This window comes from Microplitis demolitor, chromosome 6, assembly GCF_026212275.2.
Source record: "Microplitis demolitor isolate Queensland-Clemson2020A chromosome 6, iyMicDemo2.1a, whole genome shotgun sequence".
In the NCBI taxonomy this organism is placed as follows: Eukaryota; Metazoa; Arthropoda; class Insecta; order Hymenoptera; family Braconidae; genus Microplitis; species Microplitis demolitor.
In genome coordinates, this window is record NC_068550.1 from 5,431,529 (window position 1) to 5,448,801 (window position 17,273).

Here is a 17,273-nt window from a genome sequence, read left to right on the forward strand (position 1 = left end):
GTAATTATTCATCATAGTATGAAAAAACTGTGCTGAATATATTAGAATTGATTGTCTCACAGTTGGAAAAAGTTGATGGTTAATCGATCTTCAAAGGTAATAGTTATACAAAGACTATATATGTATATCATAATCGATGTCTCGGGATAAGCTGTGTATGTACAAGTATATAACTTTAAAAGTTACTTTCCATATCAGTTCATAAAAAAAAAAAATACTTTGAAGCTCTAGACGAAATGAAAGAACTTAACCTAAATTTGTTTTCTTCTTCATGTGGCATCTTTATATATCAGTCTACATTACTATAATCGATATTAATATCTTAAGAAAATTTTCGACATTTACAAAAGTTTAAATAAAATTACTTATATCTTATACTGTGTAATGGCTTATATATTGTCTTTTACAGTAATTTATATTCCGATGGTTTATAGATATTAAGGAATATTTTAAGCAAAATGCTTATCGTTTTTAAGGTTTTCTTAATAAAAAAATAAAATCGGGGATTTGAAAGATAATTTGGAACTGAATTCTCATAACTGCCTCTAATCTTATTACTATCGTAAAGCGAGTTTGCTGAAATGGAAATTTTGATTAACGATTCATTATTATCTGTTTCCATTTATTTCTGTAAAAGAATATACTTTACATACAGATATAAAGTGTACTTAAAAGAAAAACTTATATGTATATACAGAAAAGAGTCGTAAAATGGGAACGCTGAGATTTTAATGCACTTTTTTTTAAATTGAAGATTCTGGTTCTTTTACTTTTAGCTTATGTTTCAAAAGAGTTAAAAAAAAATTTGTTTTCAAGCGAAATTGCAAAGCTCATTTGAATGCAGCATTTAAGATCTAAATCGGACAATTCAGACAAAAGTCAGAATGTTTGTGTACGAACGTACCTAAAAACACATATAGACATTTGCGCATTGTTTGAATATATCGAATGGTAATAATTACTGTACTTATGGGAATAGTAACTATACCCGGGTCACAATATCTAGCCTCATCGAACCCAAGTAAGCCTCAATCCAGCCTCACTGACTAAAAATAGCATTTTGAGCCTCAAATGTTGTTCAAAAAGCCTCAATGAGTCTCAAATGATGCTCAAAGATCCTCAACAAGCTTCGATGAGCTTAATACTGCGATAGCTTGGATTTATACCGTTTTTTTACAGCACAGCACTAGAGGAGTAAAAATTTAATAATCATATAACTTTACTTATTAATATACAATTCCTCAAATATAATTAAAAACTCAGTAATTATTTTAATAATAGAAGTTTATACTTCCATACAATTTAATAATTTGATATTAAGCTTTCATTTTAAACTTTCATGAAAGCTTACGTCACTAATGATTAAGTCAAAATTCAATTTACTAATAATTTTGTCCCCAGATTAACGTCATAACCGCAAATCCATGATGACATTGATTCAAGAGTAACTATGTTTATAATTGGTCGAATTCTGCTCGACTATTAGATTGTTATTGATTAGTAACTTTAATTTTTTAATTGTTTTTTCTGAATGTTTACTTTGATCTTTTTTGATTAAAGTGAAAATTTAAAAAAAAATCATCTTGCCGAGTTGAAAACTTTTTTTTTCAAATTCATCCATTTTAAATGAGTTCTTAAATGACCGGCAATGAAATCCTGATTCAGTTTTAGAAACTCAATAATGGCATATCACAACTTTAGATTCTAAACCAGCGTGTACGTGGAAAAATTTCAACCGTTTACTAGCCTTTAATTAAAACTTCAATGGTATATGTTTATACGTGTACATTGCTATCATGTTTTATAGTATTATAAAAAGTAATGATTATCATAACAATAATTATCAATTCTAAGCCAACAATTTTATTCCAAGAATCGATAATTGCGATTGATTCGATTTTTTTTTTCCATATCTCTAATAAATTTATCATATTAATTTCAAAAATATGACATTTATTTCATTAACAGTAAGAATTTTGATATTGCTGAATAAACTTAATTGCATAGTGCGCTTTATTTTAAAATGAAGTTCTTAATTCTTCTGGCTTTATTGACATTTTTTTCAGTAGCATCTGCTAAAATTATGTGTAAGTATTTTTATTGATTAAATATTTAATAAAAAGTCATATTTTTGAATTGAAAAATTTTCCTTTTTTTTTTTAATTGCTTGTGAAATTTGTTACAAAACAACAGAATAAGAAATTATAGATGCATTCATAATACTAGATTTATATATATGTTTTTCAATGTATATATTTTTTTTATGACATACTTCAGGGTGTTCTCATCTCGAGAGGACTGAAACTGCCTCTGAGAAATGTGTATGTCTAGATGGAGATTGGAAATGCAATCCCCTATATTCGTCATCATCCTCAATGCCATTAGGATCAATTGGATTGTTCACTGGAGTGTCTATATTAATTTATGTTCTCAATGCTTACTAATTAATAGCAATGATTATTGCTAATTGAATTGTAATGCAATAATAAAAATGTAGTACGATAATATGGTTGGTTATCTCAGTGGTATAGTGAAGATTACTTTGAACTAGAGCTGTTGACCCCGAGCAGTGATCACTTCTGCTTTTCATCATGCCCAATTTTGTCTCAGTTGGTCTATAGGCTACTGCTAGAGTTACTGAGCCGGCTGACAAAATTGGGTCCCATGTAAAAGTATGAAGTGATCACCTCCTGGTTGAACTGATATCAAAATCCTGGGAATAATTCCTGGACTGAACCCTGATTCAATTTTGCCAATTTTGAATTGTTTCGGATTGTGTTTGAATTATTTCAAATTAGGTTTCTCAATAAGGAAAGTCACCATTATTTTTCATCAGTTTCTTTCTGTTATATATTGGATTTACTTACAAAAACTAACAATAAGTCATCAAAATTTAATAATTAAAAGATCATCATGCTAAAAATTATATTGATAACAATATGACCATGCGCAATACAAAATGAAAAACTAAAAAAATTTTCAGGACATTTTAGGTTTGAAAATTTTAAAAAATACTGTTTTTAAAAATTTGAAAGTTGAAGGTATTTTTGGCTACTTGTGAAATGACATCTTGAGGCGGTTACATAAGCAATAGAAAGTTATGCAGCTATATAACACCGTTGTGCTAAGCTCAAAAGCCGTAACTAGTATTGGAATACCATAGTAAGTTATCACTTTTGTGCTTAACGAGGAAGAACAGGGTTAGTTGGTTCTGACATTTTTTCGTTTGTAATTTTAAAGTAAAACGAAACCTTTCAATTTTGTTCGTTTGCGCAGATATTTATGAATAAAATCGGATTTAAACTTTTTATCCTCCGTTTCGTTTCTCTTTTTTTTTTTATAACACGGACTTCAGATTTTCAATTATCGTAAATAAAAAAATTTATTTCCTTAAACCATTTGAGTTTAGTTATGAATTCTTTAGAATAAAAACTTTTATTCACTCTAACTTAATAAATTTATTAAGTTCATTAATTTTTTTTCCGCTGGGTTTTTTTTTATCAGCAGTTAGTAGCTTAAGTAGAATCAAACAATTTTAATGAATGTTTTAAGAAGCTCTACGGAAACTATTTCATTATATATATAATATATAATCTCTTTTTAATAATTAATCTCAATGTAAAAGTACTTTTAAACTACTTGTTTACTTTATAAATAATTTATTACTTTTCAACTGAGAATTAAAACAAGTTTGTTAAGATAATCTAATAATAATTTTTTTTTTTGCTCATTTTTTTTTTACAGTATATAGATAAAACATTGATATGACCAATGTTTACACCTCAGTTGTAGGTGGTGTGATTTCTACTTTTTACTCGATATCACTGACCAGTCTCTGGTTTGAAATCGAGTTAAAACTTAAGTATTTTTACCAGGGTAAATGTTAGTTTTCCAGAACTTAAGTTATTGAATGTGACTCAAATATCGTAAAAATATGAAAGAAATCTATCTGGTGGCTTTAAGTTCTTTAAAGTATTAACTTTGTCCAACTCTCGAGTATGGAAAAATAAATTTTTCGAATTTCCGATGTTTGTCAGCATACATATATTTATACCAGTGAACGGTAAATTTATATTATGAAATACCTTAGTAACAAGACTATCATTTTTTTTTTATTTACATTGTCTTCTTTATTTATAACAGTGAGGTAAATTCCAAATTGTTAAGAAAAAATTTAGAATATACACCAACTGATATGATAAAGACATTTTTCTATATATTATAAACCTCTATAAATAAAATGCATACTAAAATAAATAGTAGGAAACTTTATTTAGAACAAATTTTTTTATTAATAGCAACAGATTTATGAGACAAAAGTATACAATTTATTGATAATTATTGATAAAGTAAATTCTCCAATCAAAATAATTCTTTTGCTTAATCTATTTTATTCACTGAGTGTAATATATATTTGTTTGTATCATTAATTTGTATACATTATTGTATAAATAGAATTATATACATTTAAATACTACGAATACCCAGTTATCGGTATATTTGTAGAGGCTTTGCATGTTTGTAAAATATTAATGCGTCTTTTTACGTAGTAGGATTAATTAACAAAATTACTACCAATAACACGATCGATTAATTCCTGAGTGATGTCAGCAGCCATTACAATAATTAGAGCTCTATGAGGATTTTCAAAATATTCAGCCATCCGATAATTCAACGGAACCTCGCACTTATTATCTCTATTAGGAAATGACGTTTTCGAATAAAGTGGAGCGAAAACATCAGCATAATCAATTACATAATTAACAAAACACATTTTCTTCAATTTAAAACTCTCAAATTGCAATGATTGTACAGCGTACCATTTAGCTTGTTGTGGAGAGAAACTAATATAATTTGATACTTTGGTTTCTTGAATTTTACAGTTTGAATATAAATTAACAGCACACTTATCGAAAGTCATCGAACTTGTTGCCAGTAAAATTTTACCTCGCAGGTCTTTAATGGTGTCATTGAATTTCCAATTCGTAACTAAACGGGATCCTGTACTTGATTTTTTGTATTGATCAATTAGCTGACAATTTCTCTTACCGCTGGAACTAAAGTCAGTCTGTTGATGAACGTAAAGAATGATGAATTCCCGTGGATTGACGTTCAAAAATTGATTTATTTCCTCGAGTACTTTGGCAAATGTTGTACTAAAGTATTGTGGACGCGAATAAACCAATAATTCATTATTGAAAGATGATGCGAGAGCATTTATTTCAATAACTCGTACGCCAGATTTCATCTGATCTGCCAGACTCAATTCTTGGGTTTCTCCCAAATTCCATTTGCCATTTTTTATAATCGCAAGTGAATAAACGGTTCCGACTAATGCCGTATTGTTCAATTGATGTGAATCTGGTAATTTTGATATTAAATTACTGCGATCTTCATGTTTTTTATATTGATAGTGTGGACAGTTGCCGTAAGAATATATTAATGGAACCAAATATATTATGGTTAACAATATAATTATCTTCATTGTATAATTTTTTTTTTTTTTTTTTTTATACCAAGTTAAACTGTAACGGGTTAATTTTGTACTGAGTAATCGAATAAGACGATCGTCAATTTATAGGAAAAAAAAAAAGATAAGTAAAATGTTATTCATAGTTATTACAACAGAAGTGAAACTTGTTTTTATCATTTTAGATAACTACGTCAATTGATTGATTAATGCGTATAGTACTTATTTATCTAAGTAGATAATATTCTAAATTTTTTGACTGTTAAAACACATTTTAAATTAAATAATGAATTAATATGAGATAAATTTTAAATTAATGTCGATATGACGACAATAGGTAATAGTAATTAAATATTGCTGTGTAAATGTGACGAAATATATATGACGTTCTCAAATTTGTTAACCAGCTTAATAAGTAGTAATTATCAAATTTTGTTTTATTGATAATCGAAATTTCCATTTTTTTTTTTTTTTGACGTCAGTCGATTTTTTATATCAAGTTTCTTTAATTTGTTTATTGTAGTCTTTAAATGAATTTTTTTTTAATTATCAATTTTAATAAAGCCATAGAAAATTTTTCATGTGATTATTTCTGCAGGTGGTCAGTATAATCCAACTTTACTATAACACCATAGAATTTCAAACGGATACAATGCAGATAGTTGACATAACAAAATGTATCATTAACTTGGCAATACTAGATGGCTGCATTGACTATCTTCAACTTTAAATAAAAGTATTGTCAATTTAACCATGTTCTTTGGTTGTGTTCCCCATACTTGGTATTGCTGTTTCAACGATTCATAATATAAATTGCTACTATAGCAATCCGAATTGTTAATATAGCAATCCGGATTGTAAATATATCAATACGTATTGTTAATACAGCAATACGTATTGCCGTAGCAACCATAACCAAGATAGTTGATTTAACGAATTATTTTATGGGTAAAATAGCAATCTAGGCTTTACGCAAACGAAGTATTGCTATATTAACAATTTACGATTTTCCAAACTTTAGATGGTTACTCTAACCTAACGATATTGCTATTACAGCAATATTTTTTTTTTAGTGTACGATTTTTACCAGATCTGTACCTGAAAATTTTAATTTTTGCTCCTGTTTGTGGGAAGAATGGCGCATGCGCTAATTTTTTCATTTTTCTCATAAGAAGAAGGAATGACTTTCTTCCCTCTAAACAGGGCAAGAAATTAAAATTTCGGTGCAGGTATGGTGAAAAAAATTTGTTTCTTTGTTTATTCATCATATTTTTTGTATCACCTATATTGAAAGACTGATACAATTGACAGTATAAAAAATAAAGAAAGTTAACAAAGTTATAGATCCTATAAAAAAATCAGTGAAAGAAATAAAATGTCATTAAGTAAAATAGACCCAAGAGAGACTTCTTTCATGTTTTTCTTTTCTTGAATAAAAACTACCATTTTTTACACATTCTTTTTAAGCTTTTAGATAAAAAAAAAAATTCACGTGTTCGAGAATGAGAAGTTTAGATGAGAAAAAAGACAACTTTAACCGTACGATAAAAAAAAGCGAAACCAATCTCGATCGAAGTCAAAGAAAATGTCTTTTTGACACACCCTCTTTTTTATGCTGCCTATATATAACGTTGTCTGCGTAATTTCATCTGTATTTTACAAATAATCTATTTGTTGGCATAACTATAAATAAATAACATGTTCACGTCTATAAAAATACGATATATTTACAAATACTATAATATATTCAAAGCATTGTAAAAACGTTGTTATTATTTTATGTCATATATTTATTTCGACGAGTATTTATAATGTAATTTTTTTATCGTATTCGAAAAATTTTTTTTTTTTTAGTTGAACGTCACTAAACTCCGAATTTTAAGCATAATCTAAAAAAAAAAAAATCGTGATCAAGTTCATTGCTAAAACTATGTTTTTTTTGTCTTTTTTTTATGCCGCACACGCTTGGCAAGCTTATTTCCGATGTTATAAAACTTTACCTATTACTACTTTTCTCTGTTTAAAATTCCATTAATCGATAGTTACGTTATTTTACTCCTGGTTGGAAATTTTTAATGTTAAAAAAAAAGTTTTTAGTAACTGATTGAAATGTATATATAATAATTAAATAATGCCAGTATCTTTGACATTAATAGAATTAGAAAATAAAAATTCTTTTTTGCAATAGAAGCAATTTATTGATAACATAAAGTTGAATTAAATTTATAACTACAAAATTAAGAGATTTATATAGAAAAATAATTGAAGTCGTTTATTTGAAAATTAACTTTTAATAATTTGAATTTAATTTTTTTAGAGAAATTTAATTAGTACTTGAAAATAATGCGAAAAATTAAAATGTGAAAAAAATGTTTATGTTTGAAAAAGTTATGAAATATTACTCGAGGCACAAAAAAAGTTTTATCACATTGAGGAGTGAGAAATCAGATTATTTATATAGTAAAACGAATACATGCATATATTTTTTTCTATGCCCTTAATTAATATATTTTTAACTTATAATTAATTTGAAGCATACATGCATGCATTTAAAAGTTTTATTAGTTTTTTACCTACGCTTCACTAATCGAGTTGATTACTATACTGTAAAAAATTTCGAATCCGCGCTGTAGTATGAACGATTTGGTAAAATTTTCAAGATATATCAATAATATTTTTAATCGTTCATTGCTGTAATAAATTAACTCATTATATGATACGACAAGTTTAAAAATAAATTACCAAACAAATCTATTTATTAAATGAATCGATTTCTCAACGAGACTTGGTGTCTCCATTTACCGTATCTACAACTACAGTGAATAATTTCATGAGTTAAGTCCTTCAAAGTACGAGCGACGTTAACTTTCGTGATGAGAAAACTAGATAATATGCAAAAGTTTCGGATATTGGTGTAATGGACAAGAGCTTATTGATGAACAGCTTCTGAAGACATTCAATTGTAGTCTTACACAATAAGTAATATAACACAGTATTAAAAAAATATCTTTTAGAATTTATAAAGTGATATTATTTCTTTACTATTGAAAAGTATTTAAAAGAAATAAAAAAAAAAAAAAATAGTTTTTCATCATACACGGAGAGGAAATAATGGTCTGTTCCTAGAAAGATTATGAGATATCAACCTATAGTGTTATGGTAATAATAACTTGGAATTAGGGGATATACCCCATAATTTTAGGAAAAATTTTCTATAATTATGGTTACAGTTCTTATTATTAAAAAATTCCTATATCGTAATGGTAATCGAATCATGGTATTGATGACCATTTTCATGGGAATCGCTCTTATAGTCATAGTAAATCCTACACTTACATTGAAACGATTTCTACGTGTGTATGGTCAAAAATTCCATACATCATGGTAACCGTTTCCATAATATAAGTAAAATATTTCCATAATATTATGGTAACCATTACCATGATATTATGGTACCTATTACTATAATATTATAGTACTTTTTACTATAGTATATGATGACGTTGACCATAGTATATGATACACTGCGAAAAATTCCCATTGAATTTTACTATGGGTGCATTGTAACTCCGGACCATAAGAAAACTGGTACAAAATTTACAAGTGTCCCATAGTAAATGTATGCGCATAGGCCCCAATCGTGTCATCTGCGCATGCCATTTACTATGGGACACTTGTAAATTTTGTAACAGTTTTCTTATGGTCCGCTGTTACAATGCACCCATAGTAAAATTTTTTGGAAATTTTTCACAGTGTAGTTGTTACCATATACTATGGGAACAATTAACATAATGACTGTAATTATTAGCATAATCTTATAGAAACTGTTCCGATATCATATAGAAATGGAACCCACATAAATAAAAATAGTTAACATTCATCATAGTTTTTATGGATGCCATTTGTATAATGAACTCTTCGAAAAAATCTGTTACTATACGAAACGATAACCATTCCAATAAAATACTGTAATTGTTACCGTAAATTTCTCTCCGACTATTAAACACTAAAAAATCATAATAAAAATTAGTTGGTTTAATTGGTTTTAATAAATAATAATTTGTATAAGTAGACTTGACAATAAAAGTAATTGTAATTGATTTGCTATAAATTGAAATTCTATGAAACAAACGAATGAGATATATATATATATATATATATATATATATATATATATATATATGTAGTATATTATATACATATATATGTATGTATATATGTATGAACAGAAATCAATAAATCTGCTTGACAAGAGTGACGTTTATATCTAATTGAAAAATTTTTTTTTCATATATATGTTTATGCATGTAAATCCGTATATATATTTTGTTTGATATTTATTGACTATTTATGAAATAATTCGACGTATTTAATAAATGTGATATGTCAGTAGCGTGCTAATTGCTAAATAACAATAGAATACACCTTTTTTTCTCGGGCATATTGAACTGTAAAATGCACACTTAGCATTATTGATTGCCACAATATTTTCGATCCAGCGCTTGATTTTCCAAAAAACCAGCAAAAGCCCTTTTTTTGTTGCATTTTCAAATTCATGTGACCAAAGAAAAAAATTTTTTTTCGAAAAAACAATGGCTAATCATTTAAGAGAATTTATTTAAGTTTTTAAAACCCACTATTAACTTTCTGTGCGATCATTGGTTGCTGAGATATCGATAATCAAAGACAAAACGATCCTTTTCCATTTGAAGACCGATATCTCGGCGACAAGTGGATATATCAAGGTCTATAAAGAATGAAATTTAAGCTGAATAATGAATGTATCTGATTCTTAAAGTGGTTAAGCGGAAAAAAATTTTCCACCGCCCGTAGACCAAAAAAAAAAAAGTAAAAAAAATTAGAGTTAAAAATTTTTTTGTTGCTGGTTTTTCTAAGATTACTCAAAAACCGCAGTAGCTAAAAATCTTTAAAGTTGTAATCCAAAAAGGAGACACATGGAGCTACAATTTCCCATTTATTTCTTCCTTGTACAACCATTTCTCTCGAAGTTATGGCCTGTTAAAAAACACCTAAGAATTTGGAATTTTTTTTTGATCCTTTCATTTTTTCCAGTAGTGTATTATCTTTCACTTTTACGTGCTAGCGATATTTTGAAAGCCTTGTCTAAAGCTTCCAAAGAAAATACAGACTCAATACAGACTTGGTGCTCGATATTGGGAAGAATAATCATTTTTTCCACTTTTACGTGCTAGCGATATTTTTGAAGCCTTGTTTGAAGCTTCCATAGAAAATACAGACTCAATACAGACTTGGTGCTCGATATTGGGAAGAATAATCATTTTTTCCACTTTTACGTGCTAGCGATATTTTTGAAGCCTTGTTTGAAGCTTCCATAGAAAATACAGACTCAATACAGACTTGGTGCTCGATATTGGGAAGAATAATCATTCACTTTCATTTTTATATATATATTTATATATATATATATATATATATATATATATATATATATATATATATATATATCAGAGAAGTGTACAATGGTATATGTATGAGCATTTATGTTAAAAATCTATTAACTACTAGTTATTATCATAGAAATTGTTATCAGAAACTTTTTCATGCATACATATCACTTTGATTATAATACCAATGACTTTTCAAAAACTTTATATTTTTTGCTTGACAAATATTTTAAAATATGTTAAAGATATTCATGGTCCTCGGACGTTACCAAAATATCAGGAGAAAAAATAAATAAAAATTATTATTGAGATACGAAACGATCAAAGGTAAAATATATTTTTGACCGATTACTGGATCTCAAATTTTAAAATCATATTTTGAACTTAAGGAATTATTGTATATATTTAGAGTAGACCTTAGAACATATGTGAGCATGTGTTTGTAAACAAAAGTTTATCGTAAGATTTATTTCGAACGAATCAATCTTTAGATCACATTTTTCTTCCAAGATTTTTTATTAAGGGCAATTATGTCAATTATGTATTCAAAAAAATAAATTTAACCGCAGGTGGTTTTTAAATTGCTGTGTTAAGTACAGAAACGACAACTTTCTATGATACTCTGCACCAGTTACCGGCATTGCGCTCAGCGAAACAGAAAGCACTGGTTGGATATAAACTTTTAAGCCGTAACCATCTGTTCTTAAGAATCGTTATTAATAGCACTTGAACGAAATTTAATTTTAGTTCAATAATACAGCATAACCACACAGATTTGCAGATATATATTAAGTTATTCATTGTGATATTTATCATCTAAACTGCTTTCGCACAGACGACATTCATATAATTAATTTATGTAGTATTAACTTATTAAATTACTTTTACCTCTTGTTAATCTTGTTTTTCCAATAATTACTAGCAACTTGCTGCAGCCTGGACGTGACTGCTCGAGTATTACTAATAAATTTATTTAATGTCTTTAAATTAAATTGTTAATGAATCATTTACTCTGCAATGTTCTATTCTTTATTACTATTACAGTTTAATGCGGCAAATACTCAATTGTTCAAATTTGTATGAATACAGAAAACTTAGTATAAAGTCATTATAATAAATTTCTTTTTACTACAGCTACCGAGCAATTTTTGAATTTGCGATTTACTAAACGAGTATCGAAGATCTATTAATATTTATCATACTTTAATGAATGAACGCGGAATGGATGATTATTTAGTCCCTTTGGAAAATTTTGGAACTATAATTAATAAAAAAAATTCCCTTTTTAATTAAGATTTTGATTAAGAAAAAAATTCCGCAGAGTGAAATTGAAGTAAAAATTCGCGGATTAGATTACAAAATAATTGAAAAAAATTATAAGCTGCTGATAATAAAAGCTTTCACACTTATGAAGTCAAAAAAATATCCTAATTCAAAAGTTTCCATAGAAGCCACACAAATGGGTCAAAAACCTCATAGAAATAAATAGACATATTCGTTTCTATGGGGGTTTTGATTCATTTCAGTGAATTCTATTGAAACTTTTGGATAAGAATATGTTACAAGTTTAGCGAACTTTAACCGAAAGTGACATTAGACCAACTGACAAAGGATGACTCGCATGCGGGAGACCAAGGCTCGGATCCGGGTCAAAGAAATCATTTTGATTTGACTCTTTTGACTTAAATGATACTAATTTATAGTCGTTAGCTAAAAAGCAAGTCAAAAATATATGAAAAACGCGTTTTATTTTGACTTGCTTTCGACTAACTTGACTAAATTAGTATCCATTTACGTCAAAAAAGTTAATTATGATTTGGTTTTGACTCAGTTAACTTAACTTAAGAGAATGAAACAAGTGATTTTCAAATGAACCGTTTTCATGGATAAAGCTCCAAATAATTAAATAAAATATGCCATTCGATGCGTAAAGTTATTATTTGTCGAATGGAATGCTTCCGGTTCGGAAATTTCAGTTTATGCCTGAGAACGGCTCATTTGAAATTTCCATTTGCTAATGTAAGAGCAACAAGGACCGTTTCGTTTGTTCACATGTGTGTGAGAAAGAGAATAGATGGCAAACCCTCTTAAGTCTAAAAAGTCAAATTTAAGCTATTTTTGGAAACGGGGAATTGAGCCAACTCAAATGATTTTTGAAATGCTACTAACCATAGAACTCGGGTCAAAAAAGTAATTTAGGTCCAATTTTCTAGACTTATACTTGTCAGCCGAGCTGAAATCAAGTAAAATTTGACTTTTTTGATTTAGATGAATACTATGAAGGTCAAGTTAGCCAAAAGTAAGTCATTATAAAACACCTTTTTCATTCATTTTTGACTTGCTTCTGGCTAACTTGGTCTACTTAGTATTTATTGAAGTCAAAAAAGTCAAAATTGACTTGGTTGTTGTTTAGTTGACTTAAATTCAGAGAAAGTTCTCAAAAAATTTCAAAATAAATAAAATGCAAATAATAGACGAATTCTTAGAAGGAAAGATGCGCATGTACTTATGATAGTTGCCATTTCCTATCCAATAAGTATATATCCTTATTATCCAAAGCTACCTTACTAAAGAGAGTTGCAAACAAAAAATATTCTGTATATTTTACTAAGTAAAATTTAAATATTCGCTATGATTAAAGGAAAAGTTTCTTGTATTAAATTGTAATATTTTTAATATGAAATAAAATTTTATATTAAAATACTGAATGAATCAAAAGAGATATTTTATTACAAATATTCCTTCGCTTTAGTTAAGTAAAAAAATTTACTATATAAATGTTGAAAAGAAATTTTTTCAACGAATCATTTTTTTTTTTTTTTTTTTTTTTTTTTTTTTTTTTTTTTATGTAAAAACATTTCTACTGAAATCTAATTATATTATAAAAGACATGCTATAGTTGCTCATGTCAAAGGAATTCATTCATACAAATTATAAAAAAATAAAATAAGGAATTCGAAGAAAAAACATACGACGTCTTTCAAGATCTAATTTGATTAAATAACTTTTTGACAAATTTTAAAAGTTGTATTTAAATTCCGTTGCCATGCGTTTTTATTTTTTTCTGTTATTTCTGATAGGTTTTAACGATCAAATGAATATTTAATGCTGAATGAAAAAACATCTGATGTTGTTTTATTATGGTAATAATGAGTAAATATATACCTAGTAAAACGATGCATCTGTTAAAGTGGCAACAGAAGTCACGATAAAACCATACAAGTTTTAGTAAATTAAATTTTTATTTACAATTATAATACGATCATATAATAATATTTATATGTCGCATCTGTTATAAAATCGAATAAAAAATATTATTGAAATGAACGCAATTGTGAAATTACTGCGTAGTTAAATTGACTTTAGTCTACATATTCAATAATAACTGAAAATATTATTGGTTAAATTTGTATTAACGATACGTCGAAATAATATCAAATTGGTTAAAATAATTTCACACTCTAATTTTTTTTAGTGTAATAAAATAAAAGTGTTGTTCAACAGAAAAAAAGGTTTTTTTTTTTTTTTTTTTTTTTTTTTTACTAAAGCCCTTGAAAATTTTAAAATTAATCTTGAATTCAATGAGGTGTACTTAGTTTTTATTACATATTTTATAACAGTAGATACTGTAAAAAATATTTATTGTCATTATTTGTCTAGAGTATAAGCTCTGTGGCTTCAGTATAATTAATTGGATGACGCTAGTATGGATAAAAGCGATTGTAAAAGTGATAGAATATAAATAAGGGCGAACGCTGAAATATACGATGAGACAAACTACGTACAATACGGAGGCATCGAATACCGCAATCTAGGCCATTCTTTGTGACATCCGATATTCAAGTTTGCTTCCTACACTGTAAAAAGTGTGTTGTTTAAAATGGTGTAAAGGGTGTAAAAAAATTCTACGTATCGAAATTAGAAAAAAAAAAAAAATGTATTACATATAAAAAAATATGAAAATTATATGAATATTATCTGGAAGAAATTTAAATTTTGCAAAAAATATATACTTGGATAATTGTAAAATATATACTTACTTACATGCATAAGTATATGTAGACATTTATATAAGAATATAAAAGTGTTATTTTAACACGCTTTCGGTGTTGAAATTTAACACTTACACCGCTTGAACTTACTCCGGTTAATTTCAGTGCATGTAATAGCATAACAAGTTAACAAAAAAGGGTTTCATATACATATTCTATATAAAGTCCTTTTAGTAAACCATCAAATAGCGTTAGCATGAACTATGTTCGTGGATTTACATATTTTATTTTATAATGTATATATAAATATTTACATGTAGCCAAAGCTTTATTATCTTTATTTTTATTTTTAATATTTACTTTTATTTTTTCACCATCCATGTTGCATTTATTATTATTATTATTATCACCATAAAAATTGAAAAGATAACTTTTATAAGAATATTTACATGAAAAATAAAAGGCTGATTTTTTTACCTTTAGCGTGTGCACTTTCAACACTTTTATTACAATTTAAAACATTATTTTTTTATTTTTTACTTGGAAAATTAACATAGAAAATATTTTTCAAAGACTTTTTTTTTATTAGCCCTTTGAATCTTTTTACTGTTTAATGTCTACTCATCTCATGGAGAAATGATGCATCTAATTTAAAGTCATACACATTTCTCTACTTGACATCCACGACTTTAATTTATGTACTTGTTTATAGTACTTCAAGCAATTTAAATTAATTTGATATTTCTCTCTACTAGTGTGTATGCTTATTAACTTAAAATTAATGGACTTTAAAAAAAACGTCAAGTGCATCTAGTCTTTTTTTTTTTTATACTTTTAACAAGTTTTTTTTACTATATAATTAATATACTAAAATAAAATCAGTGTAAGTTCACGTTATTATGGTGTTAAACTCAGCTCCGAAAACGGTGTTAAGATTTTTTCGGTGTTAAACAATATTAAAAAAAAAATAGTTCTATTTTTGAAGTATTAGAAGTCGAGTTGTGTTTAAAATATTAGATTAATTTATCATTTTTAAATCAGTTACCTAACGAAAAACATCAGAGTTATAATAAAAATAATTCTTATATTGTTCCTAAATACACTTATCCAAAAAATTAAAGGGACAAAAAAATTTTATGAATTTTTTAGTGATTTTTGTAAGGCTGTATTTTCGTGAAAAATTATCGTAACGGAAAATAAAAAAAGCAAATTAAAGCTTGAAATCTATAGTTTAAAGAAATTTCAGCCAGATAATTTTCTGAGCCACAGTTCTTGCGGAATCATAAGAAATAGGTCGAGTTAAAATTTTTCTAAATTTTTTAGGTCTCCGGAGCCAGGAAAATTTTTTTCGAAAAAACCAATTCATGGCTTGTTTAGGAAATTTATTCAGCTACAATTTGCTTTTTTTGTTTTTCTGTACGACAATTCGCTGCTGAGATATCAACCTTCAAATGAAAAATGTATTTAGTTTGATAAGTGATTAAAATTTATACAAATCATTTTTTAAATGCTAAGAAATCTTTTTAAAAGCTAAGACTCTTTTCCTAACGGTTACAAAAAATTTGTCCGTGTCCTTTTTATTTTATTGAAATTTTAACAGTTAAGAATATGATATATTTTCAACTGAAATTCCACTGAAAGATTTGATTATATTTTTTGCGAAGCATTAATTTAAGTAGAGTTAATTAACTTTGTTCACCTCGTTAATCAATAGCCTTTTAGTATCTCATGGTTACGTGGCTTTATATTCTCTGTATAGTATTAGTTCATAGGGTTATAACTTTACTGAGTATAGGTCATCTCGTAGCCAATTTAATTCTACTGTTCGATCGCTTGAGGCTAAGATACGTGTATAGGTATATGATTCAAGCTCTGTTTAATCACGTTCGTTTGGTAACTCATTAACGATTAATCGCCAATCCTTTGCTTAAGTACATTCCCTCGGCGTTCGAGTCATTTGAAAATTACTTGTTACGTGGAATACATTACTAGCGAAACCCTCAATCTGGTAAAATCACTATTTTTCAAATAATTTTATTATTTCTATAGTCAAAATATTAGAATTTTTCGAAAATATTATATTTTTAGTTTTATACCATTAAAGCCTATAAATTGATAAATACACGTCGGAATTTTTAAAAAAACAAATGCGTTTGATTTTTAAATAAAAAAAAGCTATTTTATAAAATCAATCTTTTTAATATAATGAATTTTATTCATTATCACTATTTTTGGATTCAATCTACCGTTTAGTTAATTAATATTTTTAAAATATAGCTTTTAGCATTAATATGTTCATTGTGAAGCCGTGGGATAAATAAAAGGATTTCCAACCCATTCACCAGCGGTGTTTAAATAAATATTATTTTTCATTAAATATAATTT

At 27.0% G+C, this 17,273-nt stretch overlaps 1 protein-coding gene and 1 long non-coding RNA gene across 5 annotated transcripts in view; one reads left to right on the forward strand and one right to left on the reverse strand.

Annotated features, from left to right (window-relative positions):
- Positions 1 to 17,273, reverse strand: part of LOC103577599 (uncharacterized) — an 83,657-nt gene that overhangs the window by 14,223 nt on the left and 52,161 nt on the right. The gene's annotated exons all lie outside the window — the stretch shown is intronic.
- On the forward strand, positions 1,981 to 2,505 carry LOC128667962 (uncharacterized). Its single transcript, XR_008403855.1, has 2 exons — positions 1,981 to 2,087; positions 2,278 to 2,505. It is a non-coding gene; the product is annotated as an uncharacterized LOC128667962 (long non-coding RNA).